General features: G+C 41.0%; 1 long non-coding RNA gene across 1 annotated transcript in view; it reads right to left on the minus strand.

Annotated features, from left to right (window-relative positions):
* Positions 1-1,105: 1,105 nt before the first annotated feature.
* The window catches only part of LOC311604274, a 54,941-nt gene continuing 31,866 nt past the window's right edge, over positions 1,106-24,180 (minus strand). The window contains exons 2-3 of the long non-coding RNA XR_014781423.1: positions 11,334-11,470; positions 1,106-1,133 (exon numbers count right to left, since the gene is read on the minus strand). This is a non-coding gene — a long non-coding RNA (uncharacterized lncRNA). The remainder of the gene's footprint in view (positions 1,134-11,333; positions 11,471-24,180) is intronic.

The following is a 24,180-nucleotide window of genomic DNA, read 5'->3' on the forward strand; positions in this document are numbered from 1 at the left end:
ATAAAGGGGAAAATATCTTCAGTTAGTAGTTACATTTAGTGTATAGTAAACATGTATCCTGTCCAAATTCAGAATCCTCAAAGTTTAAACCATCATATGAAAATATGTAAAATAAAAGAATGTGCTTTTAATAAAAAATAGTTTCTTACTATAAAAATAGGTGGGTCATTGGCTTAACTCCTTTTTATGGAAAATGGTTCTTTTTTTTTTTCAGTAGATGCTACCTGCTATCATAAAAATTAAACAGAGACCCAACAGATCTGATAGGGAGAATTTTATTGTAAAAACAAAAACATGGGGAGAGAAAGAAAGGGGGAGAGGTGCCCCAAGGGAACAGAGAGAAAGACAGAGAAAGAGAGAGCAGGGGAGGGAGGGAGAGAGGGAGAGAGATGATTTGGATTGGTTTATTTTATATCTGGTGTACATCTGGATGCCGTAAGTGAGGACTTCAGAGGCTGTTAAGCAACCTAGAGGCACGATAGTAGGGCTGCCGGATTCCAACATTCCTCCCTCTTCTCAAAAAAATGAGGAACTAGGAAGGAGTGAGTGGCGAGGTGGGAACGAGGATGTTGGGGTGCTTCTCATACAAGGCAAGTGAAAATATATAATGTAGGTTCATTGGAAGCTGTCTTGGCCACGGTGCAAGTGGGGATGGGAGGTAGAGGAACAAAACAAAACAAAACAAAACAAAACAAAACAAGAGCAACAAAATGCCCCAATTATATATGGTGAGAGGGAAGGAAGAGCCGCTGCCTGGGAAGGTCAGGGTATGCCAGCCATGTCCTGCAGCAGAAAGAGACGGGGGAGTCCTGGGAGAACCTGGAGCTGTTTGTCCTGGGTCTGAAACACACCGTTTCCAACGTTTTGTTGATAATAAACGGCTAAGGGGTGAAGACATAAATCATCTTTGGCTGCTTCCTGCTGACATTGGAGCAGTGATAGGGGACCAAAAGGCTGAAATGTTGTCCAGGTCCAGGAAGATTAGGCTGCTGTAACTGCTGTCCGGGGTGGGAGGACATCTGCAGGTTGGAGGGACAATGCGTGTCCAGCTGGTACAATCTGTGATGTTGGGCTGGAGCAGCTGTAGTCACCTGCTTCGGTGTTGGCTTGGATGTAGGAAATCTGGCAGGATACTGGAACATAAATATGGGCAGAAGACAAAGTTAAGTAATTTAGTGAGAATATTCCCTGTGGGTGTGCATTGGAAACTTTTCCGAGAGCAAGCAGAGACAGAAGTTTCGGAGTGAAGAAGAGAAAAGCTTGAATGTAGGAAACCTCCTTTCATTTATCCGATTATTGGCAGTCATTTAAAAAGATCTTGTTTTGGATCTATCTAGTTTGTTTACAGAGGTGTGTGAGCTTAGTGGCCCTTAGTGTGGGCATAGAGACCTGAAATTCTCCACAGGGCATCCCAGAGGGGAACGTGAAGGGGTGACAAATGGACTCTTCCCACGGAGAGGTAGGGTTAGTAACTCATATAGGGATCCCTGAAACAAGGTTTGACTCAAAAATTGGTGCAGTCTGTTCCAGCAGCTCAACAGCGCTGTTCGGAGATGAAGAGCATAGTCTGAACAGGAATGGGTTTAGCCTAGAAGACACAGTTTACCTAGCACTAGGATTTTCAGCAGCAGGGAAACAAACAAACAAACAAACAAAAAACATGCTGGAGAGTAAACCTTACCCAAAGGGAAAGGCCCTACCTAAAGGTCAGCGAAAAGGACCAGCCACAGTTGTTAAGACTGTAGCTGCGGTACCTTCACTCTCCAGTGAATCACAGAGATGCCAGCAGTTTCTCGGACAATGGGAAGCATTTACGCCAACTAGGAAGGGGGTAGCTCACCAATCAGTTGGTATTGGGTGAAGAAAATTAGCAAACAGATCTGCAAGTGTGTGGATCCAGAGTAGACCAGGAAAATAGGATTCCAGAGGAAACGGCGGATGAGGGATAGCCACCAGAAGATCCTTCCCCATATGGGCCACCAAATGTTAGAATTTATGTGGCAGAGCTATAGTAGGGGTTCACAAATCACGCCACATGGCAGATCCACGTGTGAGACTTTATTTGGGGTTACAGAGGCTATCTCTGAGGGATGCAAGAAGAAAGGGTATGGGAGGGTGGGAACGAGTCCCCCAGTGCATCTACAGAAAGAACACATGTGGGTTAGGGTACCGTCGCATCCTGGCCCCTGGTGATGATGTGTTCCACTGTCCCTGGCTTTCTGAGGTGATCTCAGAGATGCCTGTTGTCCCATTTTTTACCAAGTTCCTGGGGTGTTCATATCATTGCTTGATTACCAACATTCCTCACTTTTGGTTATTATTAAAAAAAAAAAAGTGAGGAGTTAAGAAGGGGTGATGGTGAGGAGAGGGTAAAGGAGGAACTTAATGCTCATCATGCTGCTTCCTTTTGATTAGGGATGTTGTGATTCTTGGGGTGCAGCTGACCCTCACCATCAGAGCATACCAGATAGTTGTCAGCATCCGGTTCTATGGCCAGGGGTTGACAATCCTGTAAAAGTAACTGATTATTTCATTAGAGATCTTTTGGATTTGTTGTTGGAGTAATGTAAAGAAGAGGTTAACAAAGTAGGGTGCAAATACTAAGAGCAAAAAAAAAAAAAAAATGAGTAGGAGAGGCTCAGAAAAAGTACAATCCACTTCCATATGGGATTGTCAGGCTCACAGGTTAGAGGCTTTGGAGGTCTGATTGGAGTTGTTGAGTTTTGTCTTTTATTATACCCAACTAGTTGGTATAAAAGCAGTATTCTTCTTGCTGAAAGAGGCAAAGCCCACCATTTTCAGGAGTAAGGAGGTCTACCCCTCATTGGTTTTGAAGTACCACCAGTGCCAAAGGGTTGGTTTATCCCTGAAGAGTTAGTGTTGAGGCATTTTCTGGAGGTCCAGGATCAACTGGAAGCAAGCTGATAGTATAAGGTTAGTAAAGTGGCCAGGCGAGCCATCCTGGTTCCAACATAGGCAGTGACTCCTGCAACAGCCACGAGGGACAAGATTTGAATTGTCTTCTTATTATTCTGTGTAGCTATTGAGTCCACAACTGGAATTGGTAAGGACTCCTCTCCATGTATCACCCCCCAAAATGGGGAACGGAAGCACCACCAGTGCAAACTCTTGACCAACCAGCAGGTAGATGATGGTAATAGACCTCAGTCCTACAAAGAATCGAGGTGTTATGAACAGCAGGGCATTGGGGCTGAGATGAGGCATTGAGGATTATAGTTTTGTTGTAGTCCTGGGAACTTAATGTTCCTGCAGAACATGTCCAAGATGCCTTGAAACAGCTTGCCATATCAAAAAGGTAGATAGTTGTGGCAACACCGGAGTTAGGGCAGTTGATGAAGGTGGTTGTAGCGAGGTGAGGTTATTTGACAGGGTCACTAGGGAAGCTGTCAGTGGCAGTTCTGAGATGATCCCAGGCCGGTGGGACAGGGGTGCAGAGAGAACATACAGCTAGCAATCTGCAAAGTGTCCAGGCTGTGTGACATTAAGGAGCTTATAGGCTGAAGTCAGAGTCTGAAGTAAGAAATGAAATAACAGGTTTGTATTATTTAGGAGGGGATGTCAGAGACATTGACCTTGGAGGAGTGTTTAATCACTTTTTTCTATGTCTTCCAAGGATTGGCTAATTGGGACGTATTATTTTCTGGATATAAATTGTACTTATCATGAGTCCAGGAGTATAGCAATGGTAGAGTTTGCTCACAACGCCTCTTTCCCATCTGGGATCCGATGGGTCCCGGATGTAGAGGCGGGTCTTCCTATAAAGGTGAGGGGGATTCCTCTATGCTGGTGTGTGGAACTGACAAGAAGAGTATGGACAGCCTCCATATCTGTCTCGCCATTCCCTGCAATGACATCCTCTTTGGTTAAAGAGGAAACAAATACAATTCTACTAAATAAGATAGAAGGGATAGATTTGGGGGTGATGGCAGTTTCACTCTGCTTTTGACAGCCTACCATAGAGCAATTCCCCAACCCTATTTGGAAAGACTGTTATGAATGAGGGTTTCCTCAACCTCAAATCTCCATATAATAAGGGTTACCCTGGACAGAAACAGACAAGAGTGGGAGGAGGGAAAATATGTATCCAACCCAGTAGGGTCAAACACAGCTGCCAGAGTGAAGCCTCATCTTACTGGAATAGGAGACAAGGTGGTTGGTCTTTGTGTCCTCTGGAGCATAAGGGAGCAGGGTCCTGCCAGAGTTGATATGTAGAAAAGGACGTTATCTTGGGGCATGGGTAAAAGGTAGATAAATTCAGTGAAGGAGGCCCTAAGGCTTACCAGCAGTGAGAGTCACAAGAATTACTTTGAAGCAGCCCTGCCACTTATGGGAAAGACCTGAGGAATGCTGGTCTGGAGGACAGAGGAGAACCTGGTCTCCAATGCTGATAGAAAATGGACAGGGGTTATTATATAGGCTTGGTAGATAGTGGTCAGTGAATTTCCGTAGTAGGGAGCAGGGATGACAGAGTAAGTGGCTGAGCAGATGATCAAGGAGAGGTGAGGGTTTGCGTGAAAGACCAAGAGTTAGAAATGGCCATCCGTACATAAGCTCAAAGGGTGATATAAAAAGAAGTTTTTTAGGGAGAGCCCATAGTCTGAACAGGGTTAGTGGCAGGAGGCTTACCCAGTTAAGGTGAAGTTCCTGTGACAGTTTGGTCAGAACGATTTTTAAGGATCGGTTTGTTGGTTCTATCTTTCCTGAGGACTAGGGGTGATATGGCATATGACTAAAACCAAGTAATGGTTAGGGTTTAGATAAGGTCTGGGAAAGCTGAGGGGTGAACTCAGGACCACTGTTTGACTGGAAGGAGGCAGGGACTCTAAAGCAAGGGATGACTTGCAAAGGAGGATGTCAGAGACTCTCTGAGCTCTTTTGTTAGTGGTGGGAAATGCCTGCACTCACCCTGAGAGTGTATCCACCAGGACTAGGAGGTATCAGACATGTTTGACCATGGGCATGTGGATAAAATCTAGTTGCCAGTCAGTCCCGGGGAGACAGCCCCTAGCCTACTGGTAAGGAAATTGAGGCTATGATATCTGAACTTGTGGTCTGACATCTAACAGGTTTTAAGGAAAGCAGTAATAGTCCTTAAGAAATGTAATGCCTGGGAAGTGAACAGTAGGTGGGTCTTAACAAAGTTATGTAAAGATTGGCTATTAGGATGAAACAGTTGGTGTAAATAGGACAGAATATGAGTGTCAGGGGGTGACAGGGTGTATGTGGGTTGTAGTGTAAGGATTTCCTTTTGTTGGTGAGGCAAGTCCAGGCCTCCAAAGGCTGCAGCCATGGATGCTTTGTCAGCCTGGTTATTTCCCTTAGAGATTATGGAATTATCACTCTAGTCTGACTGACAGTGGACAATTCCAATAGCTATGAGGAGGTGGGAGACTTTTATCATGGCCATAATCAGGTCTGCATTAGTTATAGATCCTCCCTTTGTTGTAAGTCACCCATGCATTCTCCAGATGGCAGCATGGGACAGATGGATATGAAAGACATACTTAGAGTCTTTGTAGATATTTAAGGACGGTCCTTGTTCCAATTGGAAGGCAGAGGGTAAGAGCTATTAGTTTGGCCTTTTGATTAGTGATATGGGCAGAGAGGGCTTGTGCCTTAACCACTTCAGTATCTGACACTATGACATAGTCAGCTTTTCAGGCTCCTTTGTATACAACAGAGCTGCCATCTGTGTACCAGGTATAGATGGGCTGGGGCTATGTGTCCTTTTGTATGTGAGAGGGGTAGGGCAAATGTTCCTCTAAAGTTTCAGTGAAAGAATGAGATGGGAAGTAGTTAGCATTAGGTTGAGGAAGAAGATTAGAGCTATTAAGAGATGGGCATGGTTTGAAACTAAGCATAGAGACTTCAACTTGTGCCACCTGGAGGGAAGTAACCTGAAAAAGCTGTAGAGTTTATAAGCCTTTATACGTTAAAATGTAGGGCAGGTTGTGAGAAGAAAAGACAGTAATAGGCAATCCAATGTAGGAATAAGGAGCTCAGCAGCAGCCAAAGCACATACGCAAAGTGCCCATCCCTGGGTGGTTATGTCCAATTTCTCTGATAGATGTGCTATAGATGCAGAGGGACCGAGCACCCCAAGGGCATATCCCTCTTTTTTTGTTAGTGGGAGAAAGGGCAGGTAAGGCTTGAAAGATGTAAAGCTGGGGATAGGAGAAGGGCCTGTTGGACTCTATGAAAAGACTTGGTAATCAGTTTGAGAAGGAATTCACGTAAGGGGCCTTGGGCTGCCTCATATAGAGGGAAGGGAAAAGGAAGGGATCCAGAAGCATAAGAAACCAGCCACTCCTAGGAATGGTAAAATCTCCTCTTTAGTGGAGGGAACTGTTAAAGACTAGATTAGGTGCTTTTATCTAAGGTACTGGCTTTGTGGGTTAGGGTAATTTAGTCCCAAGTAGATGACCTGATGGGTGGACAACTGGACTTTAGAATGCGAGACTATGTCACTTCAGTTAGACAAGAAATATAGAAACGCAGAGGTGTGAGTTTGGTTAATTTGTAGGGATGGGCTACAGAGGAGAAGGTCATCTACACACTGTGTAAGTTTAGAGTTAGGGAGAGATAGAGAGTGTAAATCAGAGGCCAGAACCTGACCAAAAGGTGTGGGCTATCCTGGAACCCCTCGGGCAAGACAGTCCAGGTGAGTTGGGTAGAGAAGTGGGTGTCAGGGTCAGTCCAAGATGAAAGCAAAGGAGTTTTGTGACTGGACTTTGAGAGGGATAGAGAAGAATGTTTCTTTGAGATCTAGGAGTGAGAAATGGGAAGTCCCTGAGGGAGCAGTGGAAAGAGCAGTATAGGGAATAGCTACAGCAGGGTGCAGGGGGACCAGTACAGAATTGAGAGGCCAGAGATCTTCAACCAGATGGTAGATTTCATCAGGATTCTTAACTCCAAGTAAAGGGCTGTTACAAGGAGAAGAAATGGAGCAAAGTAGTTTGTTTTTGTTTTTGTTTTTTTAGGTCAGATATAATAGGCTTGAGTCCCCTGAGACTGTTGAGACCAAGTCAGTATTGGGGTTTGGAAATAAGCTTGGTAGGGTCTTGTAGCCTAATGACCACAGGGGAATAGTTCCTACTGATAGAGGGGTTTTGGATGTCCCAGACTTGGGAATCCGCCTGAGAGGCTGACAAAGGAAATGACATATTAGAACTGTTAGAATGGGTAGCTAGGAGAAGGAAGGGAGTGGCTTTTGGTGATCTTGGGGTTAGGCAAACGGGCGGAGCAAGGGAGAGAAAGGCTCCCACTTCAGCTAGAAAGTCTCTTCCCAATAAGGTTGGCATCACTACAAAAGAATGGCTTAGGAGAATGTGCTGGAAAGTGAAGTAAGTGGTGGAGTTTGGTGAAGCTGGCAATGCTGTCATGCAGCCCCCACAATAATGGAAGAAGGAGAGGTGGGTCTCGAACATTCCACCAGGACTGTGTAAGTGAGTCTAGCGTCCAGAAGGAAGGAGGTGGGTCACCCAGATAACAGCATAAGTACCCATGGCTCCCTGTTAGAGATGGCAGTGGTTGGGCCAAGGGAGCCCGGGTACCTTCAGTCATCCTTGACAAGCCTAGGATATCTGCTGGAGGGAAATATGGAAATGATGTCCCTGTGCCATGCAAGACACGGGGGCAGGCATCAACCCAATGTCCCTTTGATGTCACCTTGGACCATGGCCTCCATGGCCTGCAGGGGTTAGAACAGACCTGGGCCAGTTTACCCTTTTGACTACATATGTAACAGGGACCCTGAGATGGTCCCTGAGATGCGGGAGGCAAGAGGGGATAGGTAATTGCTGGGGTAAGTTGATGGCCTTGGCCAGCATTGGTATTTTTGTTTCCAGGCTTTTTCTTCTCTCCCATGGTACACTTTAAAGGCCAGCGCTAAGATTTCTGCCTGCAGAGCTAGAGGTCCTCTCTCCAAGCTTGTAAGTTTAGCCCTGATGTTGGTGTAACTCAGAAAAAAGAAATAGGTCATCAAAGTTGTTTGCCCTCTGGAATTTCAGGGTCTAACACTACTCACCTCATAGGCACAGGGCTGCCAGGATATATATTCAAGCAATAATGCTTAGAAATCTATAAATGCATAGAGAGTAGAGCTGGAAGAGAGAAAGCCCATCTGCTGGGATTGCAAGATACTGAATTCTAATGGAGGCGACATTACAAACTGGAGTCAGGGAACTGAGTCACCATAGAGGGAATGACTTTCGTTATAAAGCTCTGGTAAACACAGGCTTAGTTTCTGTAACAGCATAAGTGTTAGATTTTTTTCAAGTTCTTGCTCTTTTGTTTCCCTGAGATTTAATGCTCTAGTCAGGATGTATCTCACTATGTTAAGATTCAGAGAACAGAGGTAATTGCTAAAAAGAGGCTCATATGTACTCTAAGCTCCTTAGCTTGGGATAAAAGCAACAAAAAGACATCAATAATTTATCAATCAGGATTCAGCAAATGAGTACCAACTATAGCAAGGCAAAATGGCATGTTTGTAAATATCCTGAAAAGATGGACTTTCAAGTTCATGTTGACAAAATTCAAAGCTTCTATTTTTAAACGAATCTCTAGATGGGACTCTAGCCCTCTGAGAAAATGTTTCAGTCCTAAAGTCAGAACAATGTTTCATAAATACATTGATTTGATTCTACTTTTTAAATCAACACCTATAGGTAGTGAAGTTTTTTTCCTTTTATTAAAAGGATTTTATAGTATTTAGTAGTGATGCCCTTTATTTGATTTTTTCATGGAGAAGATATGCTTTGCTAAGGTGTTTAAAGGAATATACCTTAATCTTTAACAGTATTCACAAATTACTATATCATGGGTCTTATGGTAAGCATATCACATACAGCATTTTGTTTGATACTATTAACTTTTAAATTAGTTCTTTGAGAGTTTTCAGTTTTGTACATCATGATCATTTTCAACCTCAACTCTCCTCAGATCTACCCAACTTTCCCAACAAACCCAACTTTGAATCCATAATAACTCAGTATAATCCATGGAGCTTGGTTTACAGGAAGTTGTGACCTACTGATCTTGGCAACCAAACTCAGAGACCCTGAAGGAGCAATCACAGCTCTTAATCTACGAACTTTCTGTCTAGTTTCAAAATGTTCTTTTAAATCAATGACAAAATATACAAAGCAATAGCTAGAAATTTATTTATAAATTTGACATACCACATTCATTAATACGATCAAAGACAAGTTTGCCTTATTACAAAAAAGAATACTTGTTTCAGATCAAAAAGCCTTTTGTATTCAACCCATATAGCATAGAAACTTTAGGAAATTATAAGAGCATTAAAAGAATTTGCAATTATTTGCATATTCCATTTCCTATTTCCATTTCCCTTTATACACAAATAAATGTGATGTTTTTACTTGCAATGTTTTATTATGTGTTCCCAGTTTTAAAAATATGTTTGTGGGGCTGGAGAGATGACTCAGCAGTTGAGATCACTGGCTACCTTTGCAGAAGATGCAGGTTCCATTCCCAGCCTCAAACAGAGTCTGTAACTACTCTTGTAACTCCAGCTCAAGAGGACATGACACTATGATCTGGCCTCCTTGGATAAAAAGTACACATGGTACACAGAGATGTAGCAAACATTTATATACATAGAATAGGTAAATTCTTTTCTTTCTTTTTTTTTTCTTTTTTGTATTTTGAGATAAGATTTCTCTGTGCTGGACTGGTTTTGTAGACCAAGGCTGGCCTCGAACTCACAGCAATCTACCTGTCTCTGCCTCCCAAGTACTGGGATTAATGGCATGTGCCACCATGCTCAGCTCAATAAATAATAATTCTTTAAAAAAAACATTTTTACATGGTTTGAGTAGCTATGTAATGGCGCATTGTTGGTGTGGAAACAGCCTGCCCCCAGGTTGCTAAGAGACTTCTGATGTCATCATCTCCCACCACCACTAGGGAGGCACAGAATAAAAAGGACACGCTCGCCAGCCATTGCTCTCTTGCTGCCGCGCTCCCCCCCCCCCCCCCGTCCCCTTGGGAAACTCCCCTTTCCTTCTCTCCCCAGCCTTCTATAATAAACCTTATACTATGCGTCTGTTGTGTGGTGCATATTTCATATTTCACCCATCATGCGCAGGGTTTTTTTTTTGAGATATGACCTTACAATGTCATTCAAGATGGCTTTGAACTTGCAATGCTTTTGCCTCAGCATTTTGGTACTGGGATTTCAGGCATGCAGTAGTACCCAGCTCATATATTTAATAATAATTGCATTTATTCTGAATATTTAAAATATTCAGAGTTTTGCTCTTTTGAAGCACATGAGCGAATGCCTGTGAATTTACACACACACACACACACACACACACACACACACACACACACAAACAGAGAGACAGAAAGAGACACACAGAGAAAGGGAGAGGAGGGAGAGAGGAGAGAAAAAGAAAAAGAGAGAGGGTGGGAGAGAGAGAGAGAAAAAAAAAGAGAGATACACATATGCTAATAAGGAGAAACAGAAGACACTCCACATATTATATTGTTTTAAATATTTTTATTACATTTATAATATGTTGGTGTGAATGAATAAATCATGACATACGTCTGGAAGGCAAGAAACAATTTGTGGAAAATCTCTTCTCCCTTGACCATGCGGAACTCCATGTCTGACACTCCTAGGAATGAACTGAGGACATGATCACGACCAGCCATAGTAGAAGAGAAGGTGTATTGTAGGTATGAGGGAGAGTATAGCCGGAGGGGCCGGAACTGGGATAAAATCTTGTAGCCTACACATTAAAAACAGACTGAACCAGGACATGACAGAAAGGGGGAGGGGCTCTGGTGGGGAAGGGAGAATGACAAAAGAAAAGAAGACACAGAACAAAGCAAAGGGACCAAGAGAGAGCTGATTGCCCAGAGAATGAGTAAAACCAGGAGTATCAAGAAAATACATGGTCAAAAGGGCTGTTTTTTGTTTGTTTGTTTGTTTGTTTGTTTGTTTGTTTTTTATAGGAATTGAAAGCTGGGGGAAGGGAGGCAGAGACACTGGGCTAAAGAGGGTTAGGACATGGGGTGGGGGCCAATTGTATTGAGTGATCCTCAAGGCTACAATCTGCTTTGGTGTGCTAATGGGGATCTCAGTTTGCCATTTGTCCACATCTCTTTGGGACCAGACACTACAGTGATTTTGTTGATGATTACAGGTGACACAATCCCTTATGTAGCTGCTTCTTAGCTAAAATTTGGGTGTCATTGTTGGAGGCCCAGGAACTTTGGTTAAAGGCTTGGAAAGGAGATAGAAGTTCAGGCTGGATGACATCTGTTTCACTCACTGTCCAGGGTCTGTAGGACCACTTGCTATAGTGCAATGCAAGCTGCTTTGAAGAGGTCTGGGATACAAGTTCCAAATAAGCACCTGGGGGTGGATGTGTCGCAGGCAGTTTGAAGTCTGCAGGTGACTGGAAATTGACTGTAACAAATATAGACAAGGGACAGAAGGTAAAGTTAAGAAATTTAGGGCAAGATCTTTATTTTGGGTATATACTTAAAACTCTCAGGCCAGTGCTCCTGATAGTCAGAGAGAGGGGCAGATGCGGTCCGAAGACAAGAAAAGAAAACCCATACATGGGTCTGATAGTTAGGACAGGGAAACTTAAACTCTTGGTTAACAGGAGTGTTTATCTGGAGTCCTTTAACCTGTGCCGGGTGGAGCCAAGTCATGACTCCCTGAAGCTTTCATGAATTGTTTAAGTTTACAGAAAGAGAAACCTTTTAGATACACAAGCATAACTACTGTTTGCAGTCTGTGCTTAAATCCAAACTGTAGAGAAGCACTGAGACTCATGCCTTTGAATCACAGCAAAAGCTTAGGTATGCAAAACACATGAATACCGTCAGCCAGGAGGGCTGGATATATAGATTGGACAGAAACATTTGCGGCACAACTAGAAGCACTTTTAAGGCTATAGTTAAAAAAACAAAGGAAGTTTAAAAGTTTAAGCTTGGAACTGCAATAGTGGTCAGTGCTTTAGAGGGGCCAGGTTAATAGCTTATCAAAACTTCCTTGATTAATGTTAAAACTCTATACTTTTAAAGTCTTAATATAACAATAGCACAGAGAGGGAAAGAATCTGAAATGTGTCTCCTTTTAAACAAACCATAAATCACTTCCCCAGATCTTTACAACACACAATTACACCCCTTAAAAACATTTTATTAGATCCTCACAATTAAGTGTTCACACCCTCAAAAATTACTCTCTTATATCTTCACAATTTATGTAAACTTCAAACCTTTTCTTTCCATCCTGTCAATTACCAGGAGAAACAAGTAGGTGATTGATGAGAGCAGCCAGTGCAAAACAAGTTCCTTTAAATAAAGGAATAGTTAAAAAAAAATTACATTGACACCTGTTTTGTGAGTTTATCTCTTTCATTGTGAAGCGTGTGAACAAGGAAAACTTCTTGTGTCTTCTTTCCTGGCCAGGAGACCTAGCAGCTTTAGAAAAGTGAGGACTGATTCTGCCATATGAAAGAGTTGACCAGGCAGGTGCAAGTTCTGGGCGTGGCAGACCTGATTTTCTTACAGTTGCCAAACTGACCAAATCACAATTAAGCATCAACACTGTCAGAGATACAAGAAGAATAAATTAGAGCAGGAATCATAATACAATTAAGCTCAGAGACCAGCTATCTGGATGGTCACCCTAGGCTCCTGTGGTCTAGATGGCTCTGCTGTGGGGCAGAAGTCTTAAGTCTTTGGCTGTCACACATTAAATCTTCAGCTGCGGAACAAGTCGTTGTTAGCTTCTAGCTGCCTGACCCAGAAGAGCTGAGAGATTTTCCTGTGTTGAAAGAACCTGGGAAAACTGACCTACCATGCTGAGTCAGAGTAGGGCAATCAAGCCAAAGCGTCTACAGTTTGGCAGAGCCCTGGCAGGGGGCGAGGCATGGAATAGTTCTTTGCCTAGCGGTTAGCATCCACACAATCCAGGTGGAGTCATCTGTGTCCCGTCATCTTCCTTAGAGACTCTAGGGTCACTGCTCAGAGCTGATATTTTGTCTATCACATGAAGTTTTTTTTTTGTTTGTTCAATAAACAATTTAAATGCCACATTCATCAGATCTCTGAGGAGTTTGAGGGCCATCTATTAAGGACTGTTGATTTTAGAAAAATTTACTTCTTTTTAGTTACTTGCTTTACGTGTAATTCTTAAAACATATAGGAAGTTAAATAAAGCTTGTTCCTGTAAATAAATTACATTTGAATTTAGCATGAATATGAGCATAGTTCTAAACACATTAAAGAATTTGATTGTTAGCCGGGCACTGTGGGGCATGCTTGCAGTCCCAGCACTCAGGGAGGCTGAGGCAAGCGGGTCTCTATGAGTTCGAGGCCGGTCTGGTCTACAAAGTGAGTGCAGAACAGCCAAGGCTACACAGAGAAACCCTGTCTTGAAATACAAAAATAAAAACCAGACCCTTTTATTATTTATAAGGTGATTGACCATTACATTACATGTTTTAATCATCTTTAACAATATATAAGTAGCCTTTATAAAATTAGGTTTGTACAGTTTTTTTAATTTTATTTTATTAATTTATTCTTATTACATCTCAATGGTTATCCCATCCCTTGTATTCTCCCATTCCTCTCTCCCTCCCATTTTCTCCTTACTCCCCTCCTCTATGACTGTGACTTAGGGGGACTTCCTCCCCCTTTATATGCTCATAGGTTATCAAGTCTCTTCTTGGTACAGTTTTATCTTGTTAAGTTTGAGCCTTAAAATTTTTGAGTTGAAGATTGCATTGAAGATCCTTTAGCATCAAAATAAAACTTTAAACCACAAATGAAGTCCACAGAGATACTGAGAACTTTACAAGACCATACATATCATCAACAAAGTGATTTGGAACCTTATTTCTTTGATCTTTTTATAATATCACAGTTTCTTGTATGACTCAGTTTATCCAAATAACTAAAGCTTAACAAAGTTAGTGAAGACAAAGAGACTAGATGTATATTTTCAAGTGGTTACTGTTAACTTGAATAGTCCTTAGGGATTTATAAACCTTATTTCTCAAACATATATTGTTCCTTATTTAAATTTCCTAGATCCTTGGGGATGAACACAGCAAAGACATAAGTGGTTAGCTATATTTCTCTAAGACAGCCTTTGTTAATCTGAGTAGACCTATTTACCTTTAGGAATTGAAAAACTTTAATCATCAAACATATGTTGTATCTTATCTAAAAATTTCTCTAAGTGTTGAACAGATAACAAAGACAAAAGTGGTTAGACAAACATCACTTTGTCAGTTTCTCTTCCCTAGGTTTTCCATCTACATGCTTCCCTCAGATTGCGTTTCCTTTACTGTTTCTAATTTCATTTTTAGGGTTTGAATAGTTTTATTAATTTCTTTCTCTCATTTGATTGTGTTTTCCTTTATTTCTTTAAGGGGTTTAGTCAAATTTTTTCATCTCTTTGATTGTACTTTTCTACATTTCTTTGAGGGATTTATTTTCCTCCTTTAAGGCCTCCATCATTTTCATAGCCTCAGATTTAAGATCATTTTCTTGAGCTGCTGGTATCTCCAGAGCATAATGTTGGAAGATAGCTGTTTTGAGTGCTGATCTAAGGTGCCAGGTTTTCTTGCTTGTATGCTTACACTGATATCTAGCCATCAGGCTGTCTCTGGTGACAACAGACAAGGATGTCTTTGATCTCCAGGCAGTTTGGTAGCAGGCACAGAGGTCCCTAAACTGAATGTTGCTCTGCCCCACACAAGCCTCCTTGGGTGGGCAGATGGACTGTGTGGGTCAGAGCCTGAGTATCTCTCACATGTGCTGGCCACATCCCAGGTAAGTCAAGCAGGTTCAGAGTCAGCAGAGATATGGATCTAAGCTGAATGTTGCACAAATGCCACACTGGCCTCTTCAGGATGGTAGACAATGGGGTTGTGTCTTACCTACAGCTCACCTTTATATTGACTGTGTCCCAGGTGGGAAATTAGGCAATTCACGAGGGGAGCCATCTATGGAACAAAGTGGTGCTGGCCTTAAGGATTCAGGTTCAGCCTGGAAGTTGGTAGCCAAGCAGGCACTGTGGTCCTGGCACTCAGGTTTGGTTGGGCTTCCTCATCTTGGTCCCATGCCTTGTATGCTCCTATGTCCAGCTGGTCTCTACAGGGGACCAGTAGAACTGAGGATTTGAGTTGTGATGCTGACCACAGGTATCCAGGCTCTACCCTCGGGGAAGCTGGAGGATTCTGAGGTTTGGTTGGTGGCATGGTGTTTCCTTGGAATTGGAAACGCACTCTCCTTATAGGCAGAACATACTAGACATAGTAAAACAAGTTCAGGACATTGCTCCACTCCTGCCTGACTCCTGAACCTGGAGACAGCTGTGGAGGGCCCGGAACTGTGCATTCCCAGCTCTTGGGATGTCTCTTCCCATCTAGGATACCTTGTCCAACTCCCAACATTTCTCCTTTTCTGGTGCTATATTTTCTCATGCTAATTATTGTTCCCCAAGATCTGGTTTTTTCCCAAAATGTATCCCAAAATGATATTTTTAATCTTGCCTCCCTTTTGGCAAGTATACAGCTGATACCTGGACAGTGCCAGAAGAAGGTAGGTGTGGCAAAGGCTCATGGGCTGGGAGAGTGAAGGATTTGAGTAAGGAGAAGGGGGAGAGCAGAGGATGAGGAGAAGACAGGCTGTGCCATGGGTTAGGTGGTGGAGAAGCACACAGCTGGCATAAGTGGAGGATCTGGTGCACATGAAGAACGTTAGCAAGTATTTGGGATTATGGATGGGAGGTAGCTTAGTAGAAATTACTATGTTGGCATGATGTTCTTTGTGGGCTATGTATAGTTTATCCTTCTTCATTCAATTGCTGATTTCTCCACCCCACTCTCTGCATCAATCCAGACATTGCATTGTGATGTTTATTCTAAGTATATCCAGTTTCAAGTTTGTGTAAACATGTCACCATTTGTTCTCTGTGTTGCCAATAAAAACAAACTAGCCAATGCTGAGCAACAACAGAGACTAGGGTGGGACATCCTGATTGAGTGAGGGGAGGAGAAAAAGAAAAAAGAAGAGGGTGGAACCATGAGGAGAGACCAGGGAACATCAAGAGGAATGAACTGGGCCTGGGAGGTGATTTAAAGTCAAGTATAATGTGAGAACTCCAAACGGGAAGAAAGTACACTAGCATGGAGGTTTAGAATGGAGTAATTATTGAGTTGCATTGTGCTATAGGCTAATTTAGCAGATCTTAGTCTCTCTATGTCTTTTTTGGGGGGTATATAGATGGTTAACAAATAACTGATATTACTAAAATAATAATTCAATATTAAATATTAAGTAGTCATTCAACATTATTAGAAGCATATGGCATAGGATTAGGGCAGATAGATATGGGAAATAGTTTAGGGGACTAATACCTGCCCTGCCCCAGGTGAACCAAGGTTGGTTTAAAATATAACAGGTGTCTGTGTTTTAATTGATTGCTAGAGGGTTAGAAAACACTGCTGTAATAATAATAATTATAGGGCTGTTAATAAACATTTATTAGGCCCTGCTTCTAAATTAACCACTACAATTGTAAAATTCTACTTTTTCGCTAACTCATTTATTACTCATTTCTGAATGTGTGTGTAATGGCATCAGTACAGGTGTGTATACACCAGGGCAATTTGTGGGACTCATTTTCATCTTCTACCATATGAGTCTTATGGATAAACCTCAGGCAATTAGGCTTGGAGGTGAACACCTTCACATGTAGAAACACCTTGCTGTCAATCTGCTGGTCACATTGTCATGGGATATATTTGAGCTTAGAATATAGCTTCAAAAGTACTGGCACTGAAACATAAGTACAAGAGTGCTGTGTAGAGCTAAGCGGTCCTTACAGCCATAGAGACATGGCCAGAGACAAAGGCATGCACTTAGAGAGAGCTTGTACTTAAAACTAAGACCCTCTTACATCTCACCTCAGCACCTGCAAGTAGGACAAAATAGCACAAAAATGGCCAGGAGGATCTTCCTAGAAACTCAAGTGATGGTATACAACGATGCCCACACTCTAAGAGAGGATGTAAAAAATCCACAGGACAAGTTGTAATTGACTCTCGAAGCAGGCATAGTTAATCTGATGAAAATGGTGGTACTTTTGGTCAGAGGACCACATTCTACAACATAAAGGCATATCTATACTCCCAAATGTATTATGATATTATTCACAGTACCTGTGATACAAAAAAGATGAATGGATAAAGAAAAACTAAATATGAGTTGTCATTTTTATTAGTTTTATTTTGGCATTTTACTGAGTATATAAGTTAAAATAAGGCACATCATACAGTTTAAATGTGCATCTTTATCAATTACATAGCAATAAGTCTGGAAGGAAACCCTATATGGGTATGCAACAAATGGTATTTTCCAAAGCTAGTGGGGAGAATGAATTTTACAGTCCATAAATCAATAGCTATATTGCATGTTTTAATAACTTAATATTTCTACCACTTCCTCAAATATGTGTCATAACTAAACACTGCCTCTGTTTTAGGCGTAGAATTGAAGTCGTTACTAAGTTCATAACTGCAAGGATGCAAATACCAATCTGCTTGTCAACATTCATAGGCAAATGACGATCCTGCTGTATTGTTGTTTCTCTTCCTGTTTATTGCTTTGTGATGATTGTCTCACGCCACAGATCATGCATCACACACGGCACACGTATGCATTCTCAAGTCTGGGGATGCCAGGACTCCAGGAGCAGTTTCACCTTGTAACTCCACATCCTTCAGTAAACTTTCCACTTAAAGCTGATCACCTACAAACCAAGAATGTCAAAAACTCTAACAGACCTTTTCAAAAAGCTTATTCATTTTTTTTCTAAATAACAAAATATTTTTGTTAACTTCTAACAAGTTACCCATTTTTAATGAGATGGCAGCTGATATAAAGTGGATTGTGACATTAATAAAATCTATTTTTCACATTCAATCTTTTCACCCAGGAGATTATGTTTCTTCCTTTCTTTACCTTTTCATGCCTCCGGGTTGTACCTCTACTGATGACAAGTCTGTCCATTTCCTACTAGAAGTGATTAAATCTACACTACACTATACTACACACACACACACACACACACACACACACACACACACACACACACATGCATTTTTGTTTGTGTTTTCTTTTGTTTTCCCCAGACACAGTTTCTTTTTGTAACTTTGACTGTCCTGACCTAGTTCTGTAGACCAGGCTGGCCTCAACCTCACAGTCATCTATTTGCTCTGCCTCCCTGAGTGCTGTGACTAAAGGCTTGCATCACCATGCCTGGCTATACTTGCGTTTTTACTAAGGGAAAAGTGTCCATAAATTCTGAATGATCTTTATTGAGATATAAGATGTCTGGTACTTTTCAAATTAACTATTTAACTGTAATTCACTGGCAATTCCATTGTATCTAATGAATTTTAAAAGGAAGACATGGTAGAAACATTGTAATAATTTTGTTTTACTGTTTCCAGTAGTTTTGCCTCTCCCTCTGACTCAGTCTCTGTCTCAACATCCTCTTTCCTTTAGGTATTGATTAGAATTTACTCTAAATCATTAAATAGAAATGGAACTAGCAAGCTATCCTGTATTGTTTATAAACTGTATGGAGTTCCATAACGGTTGTGTGTTCTGAAATGTACATGAAATTGCACTTAAAAATTGACTTGAGCTGGGCTTGGTAACACACACCTGTAATCTAAGCACTCTGGGAGGCAGAGACTGGAGGATCTCTGTGATTTGGAGGCCAGCCTGGTCTACAAATTGAGTCCAGGACAGCCAAGGCTACATAGGGAAAACCTGTCTCGGAAAAAGTAATTGACTTGAAAAATCAAACAAATCTCCCTATTTTAAAGTATAGATCCCATTTACAAAGACATTTTATTCCTGGTTCTAGGTAGTAAATCATTGGTGAGGCAGGGAATATTTTTTATCTCTACTGTAAGCAACTTATTGAGAAATAAAACACTCATGCACATTAATGTACCAAGCCCAGACACAGGAGGAGATGGGGAGATAGGGGGGTGCTCCCTGTTGCTGTGAGCATTGTTTCCTGTCTGCTTCTTCCTGTGGAAAATTATTAACTGACAATGGAAACTCCTCATCCCAGCCTAGCCAATGGATCAATGATGGCTAAAGGGAAGGGGACAATAGACCAGCTCTCCTGACCACATGAGAATAATTAAACATGCAGTACTCAAACTGAGCCAAGATTCTCACATAGAAACCCAACTGTGCATGTAGCACACCCCATTGACATACCTCCTTTTTTCCTGAATAAAAAGTCTAACTCAGTCCAAATGCCAACAGTTACAGGACTGAAATCCTCTGAACTCCAGAACACAAGCGAAGTGACTCAAAATATTGCGGATTGACTCTCTCTTTACAGAACATAGGATGGCTGTGACTGTGGTCAAATCAAAGGATGCACAGGTCAAATGGGAAGCAAGCACATCCTGGTCTAGAGTTGGAAGCTGATAAATCCCGTGTCTTTGCCTAACCTTGAATAGCTACTATATAATTTGATGTTCTTTCATTCAAGTGAATGGAGATCCTGCTAGCTGAAACAGGAATACTAGAACTTCAGATTCATACCAAACAATTAATAGTTGCAAAAAAGTATACACCAACATTTTTATATATCCTAAGGCTACAGATTGGAGTCAATAGTGACCTGGGGATGCTTTTAATACCGTGATAGCTACATGTTCTTTTCTATTCATGTTATAAATCATTTCTACATAGTAAGGGTGTCTGTTATAACTGTTACTAACAACATTTTTAAAACCCAGCATTTATTTACAATTAAATAAAAAAAATAATCGCCTGTAGATCTGCTTCTTTAAACACAGTCAGCTGTGTGACATCTTTTTATGTATTCAAGGACTGACATTTGTTTTCATGAGTATTGGTAATCATTTGTATTATTTATTATACTATAATGATAATCTATTATATTATTTTCTAATTATTCAACATATTCCAACTCTCCAAATGATTCCCAATATGTACGAAGTGTCAGGCCCACATATTACTTGGATTGCCTCATTACATAAAAATGTGTGCAATGAAACAACATTGTACTCTGTATATTTGTACCACTAAATGTATAAACGTTAAACTTTGGAAAAAAGAGGCCAGTAATTAACTGGAAATACAAGTGGCATTTTCCAGAAGTCAGTCTATTTCTCACCTTCATATTGAGCACCTTAGTGGGGACAAGACTGTGGAAGGCGGGAATTAAGTTCATCAACTTGTAGGACGGATGGCTTCAAAGGGGACAGTAGACATTAGCGGACGTATAGTGATACTCAACAGACATCTTGGTGATCCAGTTGTCTGGGACCAGAGGGTGGTTAGAAACACCAAAGCAATAAAATAGGGTATAAAATTTGGTTCCTTAGGCAGAACAAGAAGTGGGTGAGAGAAAACTGGCGTTTGAGACTCTTAGCTACCATCATTTGCCTCTAATCACACTGAGACACACTTTAGTGCTCACCACCAGCAGGCCTCTTATGTGGTCCTTGTTTCCTGAAAATTCTGGGGTTCATAGAGTGCATTTACTTCATTTTGTGTGTGAGGTACTTTTGTGAACAAGCAGGTAATAACAGGATTACCTGCATTAGTATAACAAACTCATTGAGAGGTTGATTAGAGAAAGTGTTGGTTTTTTAGATTCATGGTCTTGCTCATTGTACTGTTTTAGACATGCATACATTTCTGTACACAAAGATTTATCACAGCTTAAAAAGCTCTAACTCGATTGTATTGTTTTCTAATTGTTCAACATATTCCACCTCTTCAAAGTATTATACTTTCTAATGTTTTAGAGCTAGTAAATGTATGGTTGTGGCTCAGAACGGAGAAAGGCTAGGCTTGTGTCAATCGCCACCATTTTTCTCAAGCAGAGTTCATGAGAAATGAAGTGACAGGTCAGGCAGCCAGGTACACTGTTGGAAGTGTTCTATACCTTCAGGATGACAATGATCAGGAAGGCAGGAAGCTAATGCTTTTGTTAGAATAGCTTTGGGACAATAATCTTGTTTTTCATGGTCCAGAATCCTATTCAATGAAGCTAGAAGATGGATCAAAACACAACCCCCAGAAAATAGGGAAGCTCTATCCACAGAACCTTTTGATACTAAGCAAGGCAGAAAAACTGCTCTAAACAGGACTGCAAGCTCTACCAGAGTCAAAGGCTTCACTTGTTCCAAATATTGTATAACACCAAGTTGTGATCTTGATGTTTCCCAATTTAGCTTTTCACGGTTACCTTCCTGTATCCCTGATCACCCTCTGTTCTACACATAGGTTTGAAAAAGACACTGCACACTGACCTACTCCATTTTTTATGTGTCTGTATGGGAGGGTGTCTTCCTGACTCACTCTTTGATTTTTAAAATTTTCTTTGACTTTCATTATTTTCTTTTATCTTTATGGCTTTGGAAATGCTCACGGTGATAGATTTCCATTTTCATTTCAGCCTACGTACCACGAGGGTAATTTGACTCAGTCTAAATTTCTCAAAGATGTTTAGATAATCAGAAAAAGGTTGAACATAGAGACACGATTTTAATAAATCTGAAAATTAGTCCTCATGTCGAGTGTACCATGTGATTTGTTTTTGTTTGTTTGTTTGTTTGTTTGAGATTAAACAGAAACATGAAGACAGTGGTCTCAGAAGAAAGATTTGTATTAGATCATATAAAATAACCTTAAAGCAGTCACTGTTTTGATGCTGACAACACTTAACTGTCCGTTGTGTATATGCCACCAACACACAGCAGTTAGGTGAATATAGCACTTACCCTGTTTGTGCATGCAATCCATTTGCCAGGATGCTGTTATAAACACTCTCATAATATGTGTGCTATTAGACACTCACATTTAAAATAAGGTACCTTCAAAGGCACATGAGATAAGGGTTCCTGCCCTATTAAGAGGCTGTGACTCCTAGTGAAAGAGTAGTAGAAAATTAGCTGTTTATAAATGGAGTACCACAGAAGGCCACATTGAGACCCCTGCCCCTTCCTTTTGCTTTCTTGTGCTGGCTGCTTGGAGAGAGCATTTTGGTTTATTATCAGCTTCCATTATGATGGGTTCCATGCTATTTTTCCAAAAACAATGGAGCAAATTGATCAAGAACTGAACCTTCCAAAGCTGAAAGCAAAATATGATTTTCCTCTTTACGCATCTTTAACCATATCTGTTATGTTGTGGTAAATTAAATCTAAGTTTAGGTTAAATTCACATCTTAAAAACTTCAGAAGGGAAGAATTGCATGAGCCAGAGAGGTTGAGGACACCAAAAGAACCTGGCCCACAGACATTAATTAAGGAGGGCTCATAGGGGTTCACAGAGACTGAAAGGTCAATCACGGAGTCTGCATGGTCTCCTGCATATATATTGTGATTGTTGTCTTAGTGTTTTTTTGTTTGGACTCTTAACAGTGGAGTCCGGGTCTCTTGACTTTTCTCTCTGCTCTTGGGACTCTTTTCCTCCTACTAGGTCACCTTGTCCAGCTTTGACATGAGGGAATGTGCCTAGTCTTATTGTAACTTGTTATGCAATGCATTCCTTTGGGAAGCCTGTTCTTCTCTGAATGGAAACAGAGGAGGAGTGGGCCTGAGGGAGAGTGGAGGTGGGGAAAGGATTGGGAGAAGTGGAGAGAGGGAAGACTGACGTGAGGCTGAATTTAAAACACAACAGAACAAAAAAGTTAAAAAGAGTATGATAATGGATAATATTTACATTGATCTTATTCTTTAATAGTACACGTTTACTTCACATCATGCTATAAGACCTCTTCATAATCTATGAGTTTGGTATTAATTCTGTTTGGTGCTTCTTTTTATTGATTTTTAATTTGTTTGTTTGAGGAGAGGGATGTTGCCACAAGGCAAATATAGAAGCCATGGGAAGATTGGCAGGTGTTGTTTTTCTTCTTCTTCCTTTGGGTCCTGGCGACCAAAGTCAGGTCATTGGGTGTAGCACCAGGGACCATTTCCTTCTCAGCCATTTTACCAGGCTACCATTTATCTCCATAATCGTGAGCTTAGCAGGAATAAGTTTGTTCGATACTTGCATTACAAAATGGCATGTGAAGATTTCTTAGCAGGGATTTGAAGATAATGGCTTCCATCATTGTGTACTTCCCTGAGGTGACCAAATTCTGCTTCCTGCATTGAAGGTGATGTACCACTGGCATAGACCACGCTACAGAAGCTGTAACATCTGAGGTGTCAGAGGCTTTCTTGACTGTAAGTAGGGTCCTGGATTCCAGTCACTGCTTTGCCATAACTGCTGGTCACATTGTGTAAGCTATTGTCCTTAATATTCTAACCTGTAAGAAGTGTACTTAGGCTTGATCTCGAGTAATTTTTAGTCAATGGTGAATCTGAAAAACAAATATTGTAAACCCCACATCCCCAGAAACTAACGCAATCAACAAATCCTAAAATCTAGCTTAATCAATCATTATAATAGATGCAGGGTGAATAAGAATTCTTTCTTCAAAATTTGCTTTCTCTAATTCAAAGAAACTATCAGAGCTAAATTCCTTCTAAACCAAAAACACAGCTTCAAGCAAATAGAGCCATATGCATTGAGAAAAGACATAGAAACTACAGTTCAAAAAAAAAAAAAAAAGCAAATTGAGAGCGAGAAAAGCAAAGCACAGCTATTAAGAATGGTTGGATACTTTCAAGAAACAGAAATCACAAATAGAAAAAGAACCAACTGAGACAATGAAGTCAACTGTTTGGCCTGGACATCCCTTCTACTTATTTCCTCATCTCTGAGGAGGAGAACAATCAACAGGAAGGTTCAGGAAGGGGAAGGGAGTAACAATCTTCCCTCTCATTGGAACAAAGACTTTGGAAACTGAACAGGATTTATAGCTAACTTATTATTTGAGGACACAAAGAGAATACAAAATGTCACATAGTTCCATCATCCAAAGAGAGTCAGGAATGGTGGTACATACCTGTAATCCTAGCCCTAGGGGTACGGAGCAGGAGGAGCTCAAGTTCAAGATCACTTTGAACTCTCTCGAGAAACAGAACAAAATAGTGCATGTGGTATTATAATATAGGTCTTTTCCAAATA

Source organism: Acomys minous, assembly GCF_964271855.1.
Source record: "Acomys minous genome assembly, chromosome: 9".
Classification (NCBI taxonomy): domain Eukaryota; kingdom Metazoa; phylum Chordata; class Mammalia; order Rodentia; family Muridae; genus Acomys; species Acomys minous.